This window comes from Dermacentor albipictus, chromosome 4, assembly GCF_038994185.2.
Source record: "Dermacentor albipictus isolate Rhodes 1998 colony chromosome 4, USDA_Dalb.pri_finalv2, whole genome shotgun sequence".
Classification (NCBI taxonomy): Eukaryota; Metazoa; Arthropoda; class Arachnida; order Ixodida; family Ixodidae; genus Dermacentor; species Dermacentor albipictus.
In genome coordinates, this window is record NC_091824.1 from 16277675 (window position 1) to 16296745 (window position 19071).

Here is a 19071-nt window from a genome sequence, read left to right on the forward strand (position 1 = left end):
ATATTTGTGTTAACTCCCTTTTTGAAACGATTGAAACATACATTGACGTATACAAAGGCCCGAACGCGTCAGAACGCATACGTTCAATCGACTTAATGGTGTAAAATAAACAACTACGCAAAGGCACCATGCCGCGTTCTACGCGTCTCAGTGCAAAACGTGGTGTGGTGGTGGTGGAGGTGTGTTGTAGCCAAGCGTGAGTTTAGCCTGGCGATCGATGTCGGTAGTTACTCCGCCTAAGCGTCTATTTCCTTAAACGCGTGGACTCTGACGCTGAACTCATGAACAACTTTGAACCTTTCGGCTCTCTTTTGCTCGCAGGTGCTGGTGTTTTAAGACTATTGAAAGGCTCGTTGGCGTTAACAAACAGCTTGGCTTCGATTGAAGTCGATTTAGTCAGGAAGTGCCAACATATATGCTACCGTTGCTCGCGCATCAGTGCTTGGACGCTTCAAATCGCTTTTACAAATATTTCATGAGGACTCGCTAACGGGTCCTACATGCATGAGCATCAAGTGGCTAAACATAATGCTGAGCTTCAGTGACTTGTGTGACAATCCTGCGTGCCTCCGTTAGAAGGCACTGTTAGCTGTTAATCAATAACTATCTCGCTAGCTTGTCTTCCATGCTGGATAATTGCGTTACTGAGTCTTGTTCAATGAAGAACGCATTATGATGCTTTACAAATGTTTCCTTGTCATACATGCACTCAAAATGTACTCTTTCTAACTGGGTAACGCCTTTATTGATGTCGTATGCTTGCAAACCTATTTCTGGCTACTTTCTATGTGCCTCTGGCCCTCAGCGGCCATGGCTTCGCAAATAAAATGCTTCGCAAATAAAATAGTCTTTTCTTTTTCCTTGCGGCGAGCCTGCTTCTCCCTCCTTTGAGGAGCATGATCGTTAAATTAAGTTTGATCATTACCTGCCTGGTAGTGCAGCGTGTTTTTCCCGTAGCGTAAGTTCCAGACAGCGTGTCCTCTGCATTGTGCGGGTGCTCTACAGAATAGCTTCGTTCATGGGGCTCGTTGCGTCGTTCCCGACTTCTAAACAGAAAAAGAGCGCAGGAAAAAATGAGGTTCCCACACACTGTAGGAATTGCTGTAAGCTAAGTTTTTATTGGTGTCTGAGAACAACACTGTTCTTGTTTAGCGACCATTTGCATTTACAGAGCACACGACCACGTTCGACACACGTTAAGTGCCTCGCTCAACATATACTTGCGGTCCGACAGCGCATGGTCCTGTCGTTTCGCGTGTCCCCTTCATCATCGTTGCTTGCGATAGTAACTACGAATCAATACTAACTTGCCCCATTCTCGGTTCTCATACCGGCGCTCATACCGGCGCTTATATTGGCGCTCGAGGACGCGGATCCAACTCATGACGACTGAGGAATGACGACACTCGGATCGCGACAATATGTAGTGTACGACCTTGAATGGCGACGGTGAAACGACGACCACGACGGTGACGCAGTGACGACAATAGAATGACGACACTGGAGCCGCTACGACGGAACGACCTCGATGGCGGTATAACGACGAATGCATGATGACCGTACGATGACAACGAAGTCACGACGATGGCATGACGGCGGAATGACGACGGCATAATTGCGATGGTACGTCGACGACGAAATGACGATGACGGCGACAGAGTCAATACAGCAGAATACCGACGACGGTGTGGCAACGAAGGAATTAACACGGTGGAATAAAAGCGATTAAATGGCGACGAAGGCATGACGACATCGATACGCTCGTGTTGGAGCTGACGTCCGCGCTCACGTGCACGCACCATCTGAGGCACCTGGCTGCAATGGTGTATGCTGTATTAGGGGCTTGTTTCTCCACTGTGTCCGGTACCGGCCAATCATTACAGCATCCAAGAGCGAGCACCCTAAAAGTGGCGGGGAAGGGGCAAAGAAAGCCTCGCTTTAAAAAAAAAATAATAATAATGCCTTAGCAGAGCCCGCGGCAACAGCAGCGCAGGCATTTTCCGCGTGTTGGGACGCATCCGCAAAGAGCGGCAGCGATGCAAAGCAGCTTCCCTCGGATTCCGGCGCGTTCTTAATCGCCGCCGTGAACGTGGGTCACGCGGCGTCCTTCCGCGAATGGCGGGCCGCACGTGGACGATCCTCGAGGCAGGTGCGCGCCATCGTGGCCACAACTCCGCCAGTCGTGCCTAGGACGCGCCCATGCGTTCGTGTTTGTTCCGTGCAGCGAGCGAAGGCGGTTCCCAAAAGAACGGGGGCGAATGGCTGCGCAAGAACAGTTTAGCCTGCCTGCTCCTGTAACTACTGTACAACTACTGTCTGCTGTTGCTTTTGCTGTGCGTGCGTGCGTGCGTGCGTGCGAGCGAGTACTGTAACCGAGTTCGCACGTGTTGAGTCGCGAGATACCTATCAGTAAAAGCCCAATTCCATGTCTGCTCTCTTCATCTCGAAAAAACCTAAATGTCGGTTCATTGGTGTCCTAATTACAGGACAACCCCACAGAATAAAAAGTAAACATACCTTGAGACAGTTATTTTTTATATAGCGTCAGATCGGGTAATGTGAGCCGGGTTCTTGGACCTTTGAGATTAAATTATGCGGCTATTAGCCACATATCTATCTTTAAACGATACCAAATATATTTTCTCATTTTCGGACCACTGAAAGTTGCCTTATGAGTGCATCAAGCAGCAGCCACCTTAAAACATGACGCTGTCCATGCCGCGACACCGTACACCAGAAGCAACAACGCTTGTTGCATTTTGATGACCTCCGCAACCCTCAGCCACTTTGTTTTCACGCTGTAAAGCTTCAATTTATTTGCATCATGCTAAGGCATACACGATACACTATTTTACTAGAAGAAATCTATTGAATTTCTTAAATGTATGTAGTTGATTTCATGGTTGAGAGAACGTTTTTATTATCGCCACAGCGTAAAAGCCGGGCCATGAGAAGCGCCGCCCTAAAACAATGTGAACTACATTAGACCAGTTGTCCAACTTTACGTTTACGTAAATCCAAGCACTGGCGTGTCGTCATGTTCGAAGCCACCGCGGCAGGAAGTTGAACCTGTGACATTGTGTTCAGCACTAGAACGCTATGTACGTAATCACTGAGCCACCGTAATCAAAGCTAGTCGCGCCTTTGTATTTCTCCTAAAAAGTACCTGTGTTCCCTATCTAGCACCTCAGGTCGCTCATTAGTTGATGACGAAGACTGAAGCCATCATTAAACAGGATGCCAGCGCGGGCGACCTTCTAGAAGACCATGCGGCAGGGCGCCGAACATTGCAGCAGTCTTTAAATAATCACTATTCCTCGCTGTCTTTCGTGCTCGGAACAAAATAATACATGTTTTTGTATATAACATATAACCGATGACAGGATATAACCCTAGTAAAAGATCAGTGAGTGAGATGTAATTGCTCTTTTTTATTCGCCCCCAAAAGAACGCGAAATTCTCCATGTTTTGCGTTTTCTTTGTTTTCTTTTCTTCTCGGTTTTTGCCGCCAGGAGAGAGAGAGAGAGAAAGAAAGAGAAAAAACATGGAGAGGAAAATTAATGAAGTCAATGAGACCAGTGCCTGGTTTCTTAGACTACACTGGGCATAAGAAAAAGGGGGAGGAGGAAAGGGGGGTAAGAGGGTGAGAAAGAGAATGAGCACTGGACGCATACAGTGCGCAGGACGCGCAGCAAGTCGGCCTTTGAGGCCAGTATTCCTCAAAAACTGCCGCAGCGCACCGATAGCATTCTGCGCCATCGACGGATGTGGCCAGAGTCCAAGAATTTCGGTTTTATAAAACGTTCTGCTGGAGTCCAGACAGCCTCCGTCGGAACGTTTTCTGAAACGAAAATCTGTAAAGACCCGCGCTGGACGTCGTATTGAGGGCAAGTGCACAAATGACGTTCGATCGTTTCTTCGGAGGCCCAAAAGCCGCACATTGATGCGTCGGCTATTGAAGACAGAAAGAACACGCATTCGCGAATGCCACGCCAAGCTGTACAATTTAAAAGAACGATAAGCAAGAGAGGCTAAGTGCATATTGTCCCGTTTTAGAAAGGAAGCAAAGTGTGCCCACATTAAACTTACAAAGATACTCGCGGTAAGCAGATAAATAGAAAGAAATTCCCAGAAAATACCATTTTCTAGCCCCTTATTCAAAAGCCAAGTTTGCCATTTCTTGTTTTTGTCGGCGGCTAGCGCAGACAATTGACTTTTTTTATTTCCAATAATAAAGATGTGTAAAACAGATTTAACAGACAGCATTGACATTTTCTAAAATTTTTGAAACTCTCTCAAAAGCGGAACATGATGCGATTGCGTAGGCCGCACTTTGCACCTTAATTGCTTCAGTTATTTTTCCTTATTTATTTCATTCATTCACTGAGTACCTGCTTCGCCACCAGGTATTACAGCAGGGAGGGCACAGGTCATGTAAACAAACAGGAAAGATTACGTTTCTAAAGCCTGGAAGAAATCCTCGTTTGAACAAATGCAAACAGCGTCAGGTTGCAGAGTATTCCAATCTCTTAAAGTACGAACAAATAAAGAGTAACGGAAAGCGCCCCTCCTAAAATGAATCTGACGTACTTTTAATTGGTGATCTCGTCTTTTAGAAACATTAGTGGGGGGCTAAATATACATTTCTCTAGCCATCCCCGTTTTACAGCAGTATATTGTTACGGGGATGTTGCGAGTATACAAAAACGATATATACACTACATATACAGGATGAGTCAGAACAGCTAAGATGGCTGACCACCAACAAAACGCTGCAGCCAGCGTCTCCGATCTTCTTCTTCCTCTCTCTTTCTCATCCTTCCGTCACAGGACGACAGGGAAGCTTCTGGGAGACGCCAACCAGACGATATGGTGACCAGAGGAGCACCCAAGCACCTGGTGCGAACTTAACGTCGTGATGGCAGTGGTCGTAACGTTCTTTCTGTATATGCTGTGAGGCTAATAAACGAGATTGAGCGACATGACGTGCCATGCGAGCGCGATCGATGACTTCACGAGCGCACTCAGTTGGAACACGCGGCACAGAAGGGAAGATCGTGTCAAACGGCAGTGTGGGGTCGCGACCATACAAGAGATAAAAGGTTGAATATCCTGCGGTGTCATGTCGAGGCGAGTTATACGCGAACGTCACGTAAGCCAGCGTGGCGTCCCAGTGGCGGTGATCGTTGGAGACATATATCGACAGCATCTCTGTGATTGCGCGGTTGAGACGTTCCGTAAGACCGTTAGTTTGTGGGTGGTAGGCGGTGGATAGCTTGTGCTCAGTGGCACCAGAGCGGAGGAGGTCGTCCACTACTCGAGACAAGATTGAGCGGCCGTGGTCTGTAAGTAACTGTCGAGGTGCACCGTGCTGGAGAATGACGTCGTTAAAGAGAAAATCGGCGACGACAGTTGCGCAACTAGCCGGCAGCGCCTTTGTTATCGCGTAGCGTGTCACGTAAGCAGCAGTGACGGCAATCCACTTGTTCCCTCTAGTCGTTGTCGGAAAAGGGCCAAGTAGGTCAAGGCCTACGCTAAAGAACGGTTCAAAGGGAACTTCAATGGGATAGAGTTGTCCGACAGGTGCCAGGGGTGGTTTCTTCCGGCGCTGACACAATTCGCAAGTTAGCACATAACGACGTACAGAGCGGTAAAGAACCAGCCAGAAGAACCGGCGTCGTACGCGGTCGTATGCACGCAAAAATCCAAGGTGTCTCGCCGTCGGTGCATCGTGAAGTTATTCCAGAACGACGGGTCGCAGATGACGAGGAAGGAGTAGCAGCAAATCAGGGCCGTCAGGGTTGATATTGCGGTGGTAGAGGATGCCGTCGTGCAGTACGAACATTCGGCACGTGCCGTCGGTGCTGCCAGATTGCACTCCGGCGATGATGGACTGTAAGTATTCGTCGCATTATTGTTCAGCGCGCATGTCGGTCACGTCAGCAAAAGCCATCACGCAGGTCACCGGATCATGCGCAACAGGATCAGGAGGACCCACGGGGTGACGCGAGAGGCAGTCGCCGTCCTTGTGAAGGCGTCCAGTCTTGTAACAGACACGAAATGAAAATTCCTCGAGCCGCAAAGCCCAGCGACTAAGCCGTCTAGTCCGGTCCCGTAGGGAAGAGTGCCAGCAGAGTGCGTGGTGGTCTGTGACGACCGAAAACGTGCGGCCCTACAAATATGGCCGGAACTTAGCGACAGCCCAAACTACAGCGAAGCATTCCCGCTCGGTGATGGAGTAATTTCTCTCGGCGGGTGACAGAAAACGGCTGGCATAAGCTATCCCGCACTCGGTACCATTCTGCTGTTGGGCCAGAACAGCGCCGATGCCGTGGCCTCTTGCGTCAATGTGGACTTCGGTCGGTGCAGATGGATCAAAGTGGGCAAGTACGGGAGGGGTGGTTAGAAACACGACGAGAGCAGCGAACGCGTGAGCCTGCTTCGGGCCCCATGAGAATGGCGTGTTCTGCTTTAGAAGATCTGTCAAAGGCCGAGCAACGTTGGTGACGTTTTTGAGGAAACGGCGAAAATAAGAACACAGGCCGACGAAGCAGCACACGTGAAAAGCAGAACGTGGCACAGGGAAACTGCGTATGGCGCGAACTTCCAGATCTGGTCGCACAACGGATGCGTCAACGAGGTGTCCCCACACGGCTATCTGACGGCGGCCGAACTCACACTTCGTGGAGTTCACTTGAAGGCCAGCTTTTTGGAAGACCGCAGAAATTGCAGCGAGTAGGGTAAGGGGGCTGCCGAACGTGGGAGAAAAAACCATAACGCCATCAAGGTTACAAAGACAGTTAGCGTATTTGTAACCTCGCAGAAGAGAGTCCGTCATACGTTCAAATGTCACAGGAGCATTGCATAGGCCAAAGGGCATGACTTTAGAGTCATATAAACCATCCGGCGTGATGAAGGCCGTCTTCTCGGAGTCCATTTCAGCAACTGAAAGCTGCCAGTAGCCGGATCGAAGATCGATGAACGAGAAGTATTTAGCTCCGTGCAAGCCGTCCAACGCGTCATCAATGCGTAGTAGTGGGTAGACGTCCTTTCGCTTGATCTTCTTTAAGTGGCGATGATCGACGGAAAAACGCCCCGTACCATTTTTCAGAAGGATGACAGGCGAAGCCCAAGGGCTGGCTGATGGTTCGATGACCCCTTTGTGGAGCATTTCGTCCACTTCTAATTGGATGACTCGAAGTTCACCATGCGATACCCGATAGGAACGCCGACGAATAGGATTCGTATCTCCAGTGTTTATACAATGGTGAACAACAGATGTTGGGCCTAATGGCCTGTCACCAAAATCAAAGATGTCACTGTACGATTCAAGCAGGAGTCGTATGTCCGTGGCCTGTGCAGAGGTGAGGTCAGGTGCAATCATCTGTTAAGGAACCAGAGCTGTCACCTGCAATTGGCACTAATAAGCCACTCTCGGCATTCAGATTCTCAATCTCGAATTCGCAACCACTAGAAACGCTGGCTAAGAACATGCCGGCCGGAAGCACTTGAGGGCACAGGCTGAAATTAAGAAGTGGTAGAATGACGTCGTTATTAGTAACCGTGACCAACGTATGCTGAGCAACAACATTCCGTTTCAAAGCACGTCGATGATGGGGTGAAGCACATATTCACCGTCAGGACCGGTGGCTGGGCGGTCAAAGTGACGTAAGTAACTGCCTTGAGTCACAGACGCTCATCTTGAAGCGATCACAAGCGTGGTGGCGCGGTACCCGGAGCATCGGTAAGTTGAGGCAGTTCTAACTAAAGAACGCCGGTCGCGCAGTTGATGAGAGCAGAATGAGGGGATAAAAAGTCCAATCCGAGGATGACGTCGTGAGGGCAGTTGTCGATCACAGCAAAGAGAACTATAATTAAACGCGCAGTACACATTCCAAGAACAAGCAGCACGCCGCCGTCGGCCACACGAAGCACTCGGGCAGCTGCTGGGGTGAGAACTTTCTTTAAACGTCTACGTAGGTTAGCACTCATCACAGATACGTGGGCTCCAGTGTCGGCGAGTGCTTGGACAGGTACACCGTCAATTTTGACGTCGATCACACTTCTGCTTGTGGGCACAGACAGAGGATTGGCTGCAGTAGTCAGCAATGCAGCACCACCTCCGAAGGCTGCATTTCCGAGTTTTCCGAATGGATGCAGCCTAAGGCCACAGGGGACGAAAAGCGACGTGGCTGCGGCGAACGGGAAGATGGGCGAACGAGACTGGTGTCCGCACGGCGATGGTGAGCGACTTTACCACGTGCTCCGAGCAGAGTTGGCGGCGCTGTTAAACTCGGCTGTGGGTGAAACATTGCGGGTATTTCCATCAAAACGGCTCAGGTTGGTCGGCGTGCGAGGTGTTGAGGGCCACGAGTTGCGACAGTATCGGGCGACATGACCAATGTGGCGACAGGTCAAACATATCGGCTGGTCATCCGCAGTCCTCCACTCAGTGAGGTTGCGATAAGGTGGAGAGAAGCTTGGGGGTGAAGTGAAAATAGTAGAAGGGCGTCTGTTAACGCTGGGATAGGCGACAGCACACGCAGACTGTAAACCAATGTTTTCAAGTTACTGACGAACGATAGCTTGTACGAGGGGAACTGAAAATGTGGTAGGATCATGTCTACGCGAACAGAAAGCTGCGGGCACCATCGTATCCTGTTCACGTCTAACGATTTGTACCACGTCCTCTGATGGCGATGCATGCTGCTGTGCGGGTTGATCTTCGCACGTCGACGTTGCGGCAGTATTGGGAAGTCTGACGAATGGTTGCAAGACGCGTCGGCTTTTGGCCTACTCCAAATGTCGGCCCTTTTTGATGATTGCGCCAACTGTAGAGTAGCTCTTGCACATGAGTAGATGAAACGCGTCGTCAGCAGTGCCCTTAAGCACGTGCCCGACCTTTTCAGCTTCTGTCATGTCGTGGTCGGCTTTACGACAGAGTTGCAGCACGTCTTGGATGTACGAGACATAGGACTCCGTGGGGGATTGGGCCCGGGAGGCCAGTTCCTGCTTTGCGGCAATTTTACGGCTGGCTGGTTTGCCAAACAACTCTGTCGATTTCTTCTTACATTGGCCTCAGCTGGTTAGCTCCTCTTCGTGGTGTTGGTACCACACCTTTGCCATGCCTCTTAGGTAGAACAGCAGGTTAGCTAGCATAAGCGTAGGCTCTCATTTGTTGATCCCACTCACGCGTTCGTACATGGCCACCCACTCTTCAATGTCGGCGCCATCGGTCCCGCAGAAAGTTACAGGATCCTTGGGTTGCACAACGACAACCGAAGGTGACTGCGGCGTAGCTGGCGACGGTGATGTTGGAGACGGCAACGACGTTGATCCTGCGTGCTCACCGTCATTCATGGTACGGACGGGGATGCGACGTCCACTGCGGAACTCTGTTTCCAGCCGTGGTACCCCACACCTCTCACCAATATGTTACGACTATGTTGCGAGTATACAAAAATTACATTTACAATATATATATATATATATATACAGGATGAGTCAGAACAGCTAAGATGGCTGACCACCAACAACACGCAGCAGCCAGCGTCTCCGATCTTGTTCTTCCTCTCTCTTCTCTCATCCTTCCGTGACAATGTGTTATGAAGTAATTTTAATCTATTTCGAGTACGCATTCATGAACATGCCAATTTATTACTTTTTTGCTTTTTATCATGCCAAGTACCCTGTTACAATTGCCAAGGAGAAACCAAACTGCCCTGTTGTGCGCTTTTTCAAGTTTATCCACAAGTTCTGTAGTATATGGGTCCCAGCAAACGCACGCATACTCCCGTGTACGGAGGACATGTGGGAAATGTAGCTCCTCCCTAAGTTTCTGTAGCAAACTACTAAAGTTACGTTTCAGGAAACCCATTGCATTAACAGCCTTGTTCCTAATATGAGTAACGTGTCTGTTCCACCTTAGTTCAGCAGAAAAAGATACACCTAAATATTTATACTCTGTCACTTGTTCAAAAGTAGGGTTATTTTATCGTGAAATGATTGCTGCTGTGTAAGCGCTTCCACGTAAAGGTGACATGGACACTTCTCTTACATTCAGCGACACTTTCCATTTTTCACACCATGTGGCAATCAAATCCAAATCTTGTTGTAGTGCTTGTTGGTCGGACTCGCTGTTGATGACCCTATATACTATACAGCCATGTTCAAACATGCTAAACGATGATGTAATACCCAGAGTGATATCATTAATGAAAAACAAAAATAAAATGGGACCTAAAGCTGATCCCTGGTGTACACCACAGGTCGCAGAAACATATTCAGAGGAATTTCCGTTCAAAGCTACAAGCGTCTGTCTTCAACCTGTCTTGAGCAAAGATACTCAGCTGTCCATGCCATAACTTTGTCAACCAATTTGTAACGTCGAAATTTAGCGATCAGTATACCATGCATAACGACGTCAAAAGTTTTTTTGAAGTCCAGCATAGACAGTCAAGAATTTGTTCCTTGTCGACTGCTGAGGCTAGTTCATCAGTGAATTCGACCAATTGTGTCGTACATGAGAAACCCTGCCGAAATGCATGCCGACTAGGATGAAGAAGATTATTGTTATCAAAATGAGACATGATGCAGCTATAAATCGCAGGTTCTATAGCCTTACATACAATGCTAGTAAAGCATACTGGTCTAGTAATTCTCAACTCTGTCCTTCTGTCCACTCTTATGAATATTTATTAGAAATGACGCCGGAATATCACCCGGACCACTCTTTCAGACGCCACCCGGACATTTGGTCGACTTGGACCGGAAAGTCAGCGCTATTAACCTCACTAATCTTTGGATGAGTAGATTGAAATACTGATGAAAAGTAATACACGAAGATTTCGACCTTACTTGAGTCCCCATTAACAGTTCTGTCGGATCAGTTCAGGGGTGGAACAAAAGTGTCATCCTTACCGTTTCTGTCTGTAACAATATTTCCAAAATTCCTTAGGACCATCCACTAAGCTCTGGCCCAAGTTCTCAAAATATGTGCGTTTAGCCGATCTAGTGAGCTCTCTAAAGCTATGTTTCAACTCAACTAGCTGTATTTAATGATTATCCGATTTCTTAGTTTTAATCTGCCGATAGATTCTTCTAATTTCCCGTATTAAGGAACGGAGTAGACGGTTAAACCATGGTTTATCTTTTGCAAGTTTGAGCGACTAGTTTCGGATGGGAACAAAGTCATCTTGCAGTTCGAAAACTTTGTTTTTTAGTACCCCCTGTGGCTCTTCCGCGGTTATTTCACTTGCCAACGTGTCACAAGTAGTAAACTATAATGCAAGTGCTAATTTAAAGCAGCGTACTTAGCCCTATTATACGAATACACCATTCAAGAGTGCTCTTTTGGATGCACACACACTTTGAAAGGTATAGTCTGTTACAATAACATTATGATCGCTTATACCAGACAGAGCGCTTACGTCTTATACAGTACTCGGTGTACCACAATACAATAGATAAAGCATGTTACCAGTGCCATCATTACGCGAAGGGTCTCAACTGGTGAAGAATATTTTTGTGCACAAACTTAAAGGAAGCTGCAAATAAACTCCCTGTGACAGTACACGTAAGCATATTGTCCGACCTCCGATCTGTGCAGGAAAGACTGAAATCTTCTCCCAAAACATTGGGATCGCTTTGAAGTGTCTCAAGAAAAGTACGGATGATTTGTGCAAACTTAAATGATATTGCGCTACCAAAAATGACACGGACATGAGAGAAGACGACACACCAAGCGCAAACTTTCAACTAAGTTTATTGTGCCACTGAATCGATTTTATACATGGGAAGCAGTGTAGACCGCGCATGCTCTTGCAAGAAATAAGTGCGAATTCATGTAACATAGTTACGAGTCATGTGATGCAGCCTCCAAGAAACTTAGTTCTTTTTCTGTGAGAGCCAGAGAAGGGAAGCTAACACACTTATCACCCAGTATCACCCCTCCAAACTTGGTTTCCCTGTTCGGAGGCGTTCTTCCTCCAGCGGGGCACTCCACCAGAATCTGCAAGATCCTGCGTTCCGAGTGGAACCACCTTCAGAGCGGTGTAGGGCCTCTCACAGCTAATGGTCTGCATCGTGAGTACTTTCGGTTGGCGAACCAGACAACTGAATACCTATGGCAGCAACAACTATGTAGACTCCGAGAACAGCAGCCACAAAAGAACCGGTCGGCCCCGCAGAACCTCGTCCATATTCCAGAGTCTGTTGCTTTGCCTGAAAAGATTCGAGAGGTCCTATCTCTCGCGCCGAAGTGTGCCGTCCAACCAACAGGCCCCTCTGAGAACTTCTGTCCTACATTCGAGATGTCTCAAGGCTTTTCCCAGACCACGAGGTAGGCCGTATCGTATCGGAAGGTGTCGATGTACTACAATGGTGCAAGCAACCGAAGGCGAAGATTTCGGTGAATCGGGTGGCGTCTTCACTTGTCGACAATTCGCTGTGCGTAATTCCTGCCGATAAAGAAGGCGGTTTTGCGGTGTTACCTGCTGAAGACTTTAACGCCAAGGCTCTAGAAGCCATCAGTGCCACGTTTAACTGTCATAGGGAGGTGTCGCTGGCTAAGGTAAAGGCTGTGGCATAGCGCATGTGCAACAGACCTAATCTACAATAATTAACCAAGGCCTTTGAAAACAGCAAGCGAGATCATCTGCAAGTTTTATTCAGTGCCAAAACGCATAAACCCGGTGTCCCGTTACGGGTAATTGTGTCATAAATCGATACTTGGCAAAAGCCATTGGGGGTGTTTTTACAAGAAAAATTGGGCCTTCTGCCTGTCAGCGGCCCTTTCTCGTTAAGGGCTCAGATACTGTGATTGATTTTTTGAAATCGCATTCTGACCGTGGTCTTCATCGTTTGCTATTGATGTAAAGGATCTTTATTATTCTTTGCCCCATAGAAGCGTACTGTCCTGTGTTAAGCAATGAATTGATAAGTATGGTGCTGTTTCCTTCCAGAATGAAGCCGGCATGTCTTGCAGTCAATTTTTATAACTTTTACAGCTTTATCTTAATTTCCCCTTCATCACTTGGGATAACCAATGTTTTTTGCAGAAGAGTGGAGTTTGTATTGGCTCTTGCATTGCTCCCATTCTTAGTGACTTGTTTTTATCCTGTTTAGACCATGACATCTCATCACAAGTGCAAGGCACTGCAGTTTTTAAAATATTTAGATACGTTGAGGACTTTTTTAATTTTCATTGACTGCTCTTCTGATGCCTTCATTCTAGAAGCTAAGAAAGCGTTAGAAATGTTTCAGAAGTACTTAGTTCCCCTTCAAACTACTCATGAGAAGCCGGTAGATAGCTCTCTTCATTTTCTTGATCTTCGCCTGAGCTTTCAGGACAGCCACACATGTTTGTCGTATGAGCCGAGAGCCAACAAGCCACTTCTGCCGTATACGTCCGCACATTCTAAGCTGGTTAAGCGGGCCATTTTCAGTTTGTGCTTCAAGAATGCCCTTAGCAAGTCTTTCAGTCATGTAGGGGACGTAAGTTTTGAAAAGCAAACTCTACTTTTGTCCTCGGCTGGATATCCTATGGTGGTGCTAGTGTCTGTCGCGGAACGCATTTTAAGAGAAGCGCGATCCAGCATGCAGAAGTCAGTTGCCGATGCTCCTCCCGGCATACACCCTAAAGTAAGTGTCATACCTTACATACACATCATATCCCATAACTTGAAAAAGATAGCCCTAAGGGCGAATATAAGAGTTGTTTTTTTCTGCTCCCAATAAGCTCGGCAGGCTTTGCAGGTTGACGAATCCAAATGCCGTCCCTTCCGATGAGTGCAGAAAGCATCACCGCAAAAAGTTTGTCGAGTGTGTCCACCGGGTGGTGTACAACCTCCCGCTTTCATGTGGGAAGAAATATATCGGACAAAATGGGCGTTGCCTCAGTGATCGGCTTCGCGAACACAGCAACAATGTGAAAAACGGCTCTGGTGGTTTCTTGGCGATCCACTGTCGCGATCATGGATGCAAACCTCGTGAGGATCAATGCACGATTGTTTCCCGTGGCAGCACGCAGCTCATCCATGAAATATCTGAAGCACAGATGGTCGCTAAACTGGGTGATAAGTGTTTTAGCTTCCCTTCTCTGGCTCTCACAGAAAAAGAACTAAGTTTCTTGGAGGTGGCATCACATGACTCATAACTACGCTACATGAATTTGCACTGCATTTTCTTGTAAGCGCATGCGCGGTCTACACTGCTTCCGACGTATAAAATTGATTCAGTGGCACAATAAACTTATTTGAACGTTTGCGCTTGGTGTGTCGTCTTCTCTCATGTCCTTATCATCTTTTGTCGCGCAATGTCATTTAAGTAATGGATTACCAGCTTGCCGGGAATGCTGCTCTCATAGTGCAAACTCTTGATAAATGGCCCCAGGGTGTCGGTAATATGATCCAATAAGAAATATTTTGCCATTTTTGGCCTGCAACTTGCAAAATACAGAGTCACATTCTAAATCACAATCACCTCGACTCGAACAGGGCAAGTTGGATCTTACAAGAATAAATACGCCTTCTCCCCTTGTTTCACGGTCTCGCCTAAAACACTGATAACCAAGCGGGAATAATTATCTATCGAGGACCGTAGAATAGAGCCATATTTCAGTTACTGACACTGTTGAGGGCTCAGCATAATTTAGTAGTAAATGAAAATTCTCCACTTTATTTCTACGGCTTCTACAATTTACCATCAGGAGTCTGAGCTGATACGTCATCCACAGATTGCCACAACAGTCACGTTTCGATTACGTCACCAGTTGTGATTTCGATTCGATATCGTTTATAACCCAGGCATAAGGTATCAAACGTTAGAACAGGTTTCACTCCCTCCTTCCTGTTTCCTTTTGCAAATGACCTGAATTTATTTCTTTTATCTCGGACTGTACGTGAAAGCCTTCAGGTATGCTGCGCGCAGTCCCCTTCAGGTTATAAGCTTTCGTCAAGACGTGCTGGCGCGTCTTAAAGGAAGGAAATCTGGCGATTACTGGCGTGCTTTAGTTGCATAACACTGGTCCTATTCTGTGCGCACGCTCAATATTTACGGAAGCGAGAAGAAAGGGGGTTAAGCGAGGGGCCCCATGTTTATTAATCATATCATAAGAAGCCAACAAAGACACCAAGAACGACATAGAGGAAATTACTTGTAAATTACTTGTAATTACTTGACCGGTTTTGTCGTCAAAATTGGCGACGCTGTAGGCGGGGTCATAGCGCCAGAAGAAATATATATATGCCACCGTGTTCCGACGAGAGGTTACAGCAAGAGAAATGTTGTCGTGCAGTCCAAAAACCGGCAAAAAAGAGACAACGTTATCGAAAACGCTCGCAAGAAAGGAATTACAAACCGGGAAGTCGGTATCACTGGTGAGTCGCCAGCCTTTGTCAACGAACATTTGCGTCCTGCTCTGAAAATGCTTCTATATCTGGCAATCAGCAAAACGTGTGAACATCACTGGCATTACGTGTAAATACGCAATGGCAAAATCCTTGCATGGAAAACAGAAGGAAGCATCGCGATATGGATTGACTGTGAAAGGGCCTTTGATATGGAGATTGTACACGCAGGGTAGGGAGCTAAGACATAATGCATCAGTAGGGAACCCGTGCTCTAACCTTTGAAGAGAGGATTTTGAATCTGTAAGAATGACAACAGTTTGACGTTTCCAATGGTTGCCCTCGCACATAGGTATCATAGGCAACGAGATGGCGGACAGCCTCGCCCATAGAGCGCTGTCTGGGAATCCATTGAGAAAGGTGCCATAAGAGGACAAGAGACTCTTCAGAGAAGCGGTGTTGTGTCACTTCAGTTCTTTGTGGAGCTCACCTCATAAGCCATGTGTGACCAAGGGCCTCAAAAGAAACCAAGCTACTTTACTGCTCCGCATTCGCACGGGCTCTGCTCGTACCCCTGTGTGGATGTTAAAGATTGGCCTGGCATGTCTCCTTATATATGTTCAACGTGTGGTGTGAGCGGTGACATAGAACATTACCTTATATAATGTACTCTGTATAACGCGGAAGAAAGGAGTGTGTCATTCGGGTCCCTCATGAAGACAGGAGTTCCTCACAGTTTTCTTTAGTACATTGTTTTGCAGCGCTGAACCCAGTTGTGTAGGAAGGAAGTTTCCCGCCTTCTATTAAATTACCTGCAGGACACGGATTTGGCCTCCACATAGTGACCTTAGGAGTGACTATTTGTAATTGTGAGATCTGTGACTGGTTTACGTGACTTATTTATTTAAGTGTCGCTACGGTAGAGCAATTGCCGGCGGCAACTGCAAGGCTAATCCCACCAGTAGCCTACAACCACTCAACTCAACTGTGAAAGGGATCTAAACAAAATTGACTACGCTGTTAACAACACGTAAGGCTTTCTACAGATCACACCATGGCGTATTACGAATTTTGTCAACCTCCAGAATTTCCGTAGCCGCCTCGAGTGAATAACACCATTTCCGCCATTCATATCAAAGCTCGCTCTCTTAGTTCCAAGCAGGATCAAATTAGTATGCTCTTAAGGTCATTTCATTTCATTTCATTTTATTACCTTAAAGACCCCTGGATAGGGGTATTAAATAAGGGGTGGGAATACATTAGTACATAATTTGCATAATACATAAGTGAACACGCAAACAACAACAAAAAACTGCATGTGCTAAAGGGTTACATACGTCAGCGCAAATACATAGAACTAAGTAATACAAACTAAAGTTGCACGAGCATATAAGTCTATTAACACAAGTGATTTCTATTGTGAAAAGTGCGCAGTGACACTCTCCACGAACGTAGAAGGGCAAATGATGGTGGAGATTTGGTGGGGCAGATTGTTCCAATCTGTAGCGGCCTGGCAAAAGAATGAGGCGGAAAAGGTAACAGTGCGCATGCGAGGGCGGCCCACTTGAAAAGTGTGGCATGTGCGATGAGATGTTCGGGCTGCGGGAAGGATATAGGGTGGTTGATTAAGCGAGCTGTGATAAAACTTATGGAAAAGTGAAAGGGTTCCAGTGCGCCGGCGCGTACAAAGGGGAAGTAAATTCAATTCTTTCTTTAAGTAAGATATGCTCACGTCATATGAATAATTAGAATGGATGAACCTTGTGGCACGGTTTTGAACGGCTTCGAGTGCGTTAATGAGATATGTTTGGTGCGGATTCCATATGGCGGATGCATATTCCAATTTCGGTCGGACTATTGACTGGTAGGCCAGTAGTTTAACAGGTTTTGGGGCGCGTTTTAGATGACGCTTGAGAAAACCCAGCGATTTGTTAGCAGATGAAATGATGTTACTGACGTGTGTTCGCCAGAATAAGTCGTTAGATATAGTAACACCTAGGTACTTGTAAGACTGTGCAGCACACACGGGAATGTTATTAATTGTGTAGTGGTAAGGAAATGGGTCGCGCCGACGAGAAAATACCATCAAGTTACATTTCTTAGGATTAAGTTCCATCAACCACCGGTCGCACCATTGCTGTAAACAGTTAATGTCCTCCTGAAGTAAGTCTTGATTAGATGTGCTAGTAATTGTTCGATAAATGACGCAGTCGTCTGCGAACAAACGAACGTTGCAAGACACGTGCAGGGGTAGGTCATTAATGTATATTAAGAAGAGTAGGGGTCCAAGAACTGATCCTTGCGGTACACCGGAAGTCACTGGTAGTTGGTTAGATGCGCGGTTGTTAACTGTAACGAACTGAGATCTGTTTGTTAGGAACGCTTCAATCCATCGCAAAATGTCAGGGTGAAGGTTCGCAAGAGAAAGTTTTAGTAGCAGACGTTGGTGCGGTACCTTGTCAAACGCTTTTGCAAAATCTACAAATATCGCGTCTGTTTGGAGGTTAGAATCTAAGTTAGTGTGAATATCATGCAGGAAAATGGCCAGTTGTGTTTCGCAGGAAAAGCCTTTGCGGAACCCATGCTGTGAAGAATGAAAGTATTTGTTCGAGTCGAGAAATTTCATGATTTCTGTGTACATGACGTGTTCCATGAGCTTACAGGGCACACTCGTTAATGAAATGGGGCGATAATTAAGCGGGCAATTCCTGTCACCTGATTTGTGGATGGGAACAACCTTCCCCACCTTCCAGTCATGTGGTACTTCACCAGTTGAAAGTGACTGCGAGAATAGCGTACAAAGAAACACCGCGGTGACGTGTTTAGTATTCTTTAACAGTTTCGAAATAATGTTATCCACGCCGGCTGACGATGTAAGTTTAACGTTGTCAATTAATGATGAGATACCATCGGGGGCAAATGTAATGGTTGGCATAACGCTTGTTTCGTTAGTACGCGAAGAAAAAGGGGACGAGGTAGGCTCTTCTGTAAATACCGAGACAAAAGCTGCATTAAAAAGGTTCGCGCATTCTACATCGTCGACCGTTTCACCACCCTCATTGGTAAGTGTTACACCGTGCCTTTCTTGAGGGTTTATCACCTGCCAGAATTTTTTCGTGTTATTGATCAAAAGTTTCCGAAGGTCATCACCAAAGAATGCATCTTTCGCCCTGCGAATCGCTGATAGGTATGCGCGTTCAGCTGTGTAGTATTTTTCCCATGCACACGTGTTCATCCTGCACTTTGCGGCACGATACATGCGCTTCTTTTTGTTTTCTAGTCTTTTTAACGAATTGTTAAACCATGGTTTTTGTTCATGTGTTCGAAAGGTGATTTTGGGTATAAACTGGTTCGCTAAGTTGTTTATTTTTTGTTTGAATATCAGCCAAGTTTCATGAATGCTGCAGTTATGACACGTATCTTGGAAGGAAGGTAGAAAATTCTGTAAATGTTCACATATTGCATGATAATTTCCTTTGTCGTATAAGTGTATAGTTTTCTCCCGCTTCTCCCGCAGAGCTGGGGCAAAGCGAAAAGAAGCATGGATGACCTTGTGGTCACTAATTTCTCTAAGATAGGTGATGGACGACAAGCTGTCTGGACGGTTGACCAGTAGTAAATCTAATATGTTTGCAGTGTCTTGGGTGACGCGCGTTGGCTCTAATATGAGTTGTGTCAGATTGAAGTTGAGGCAAACGTCGAGAAAATCTCTCGATTCGGTTTG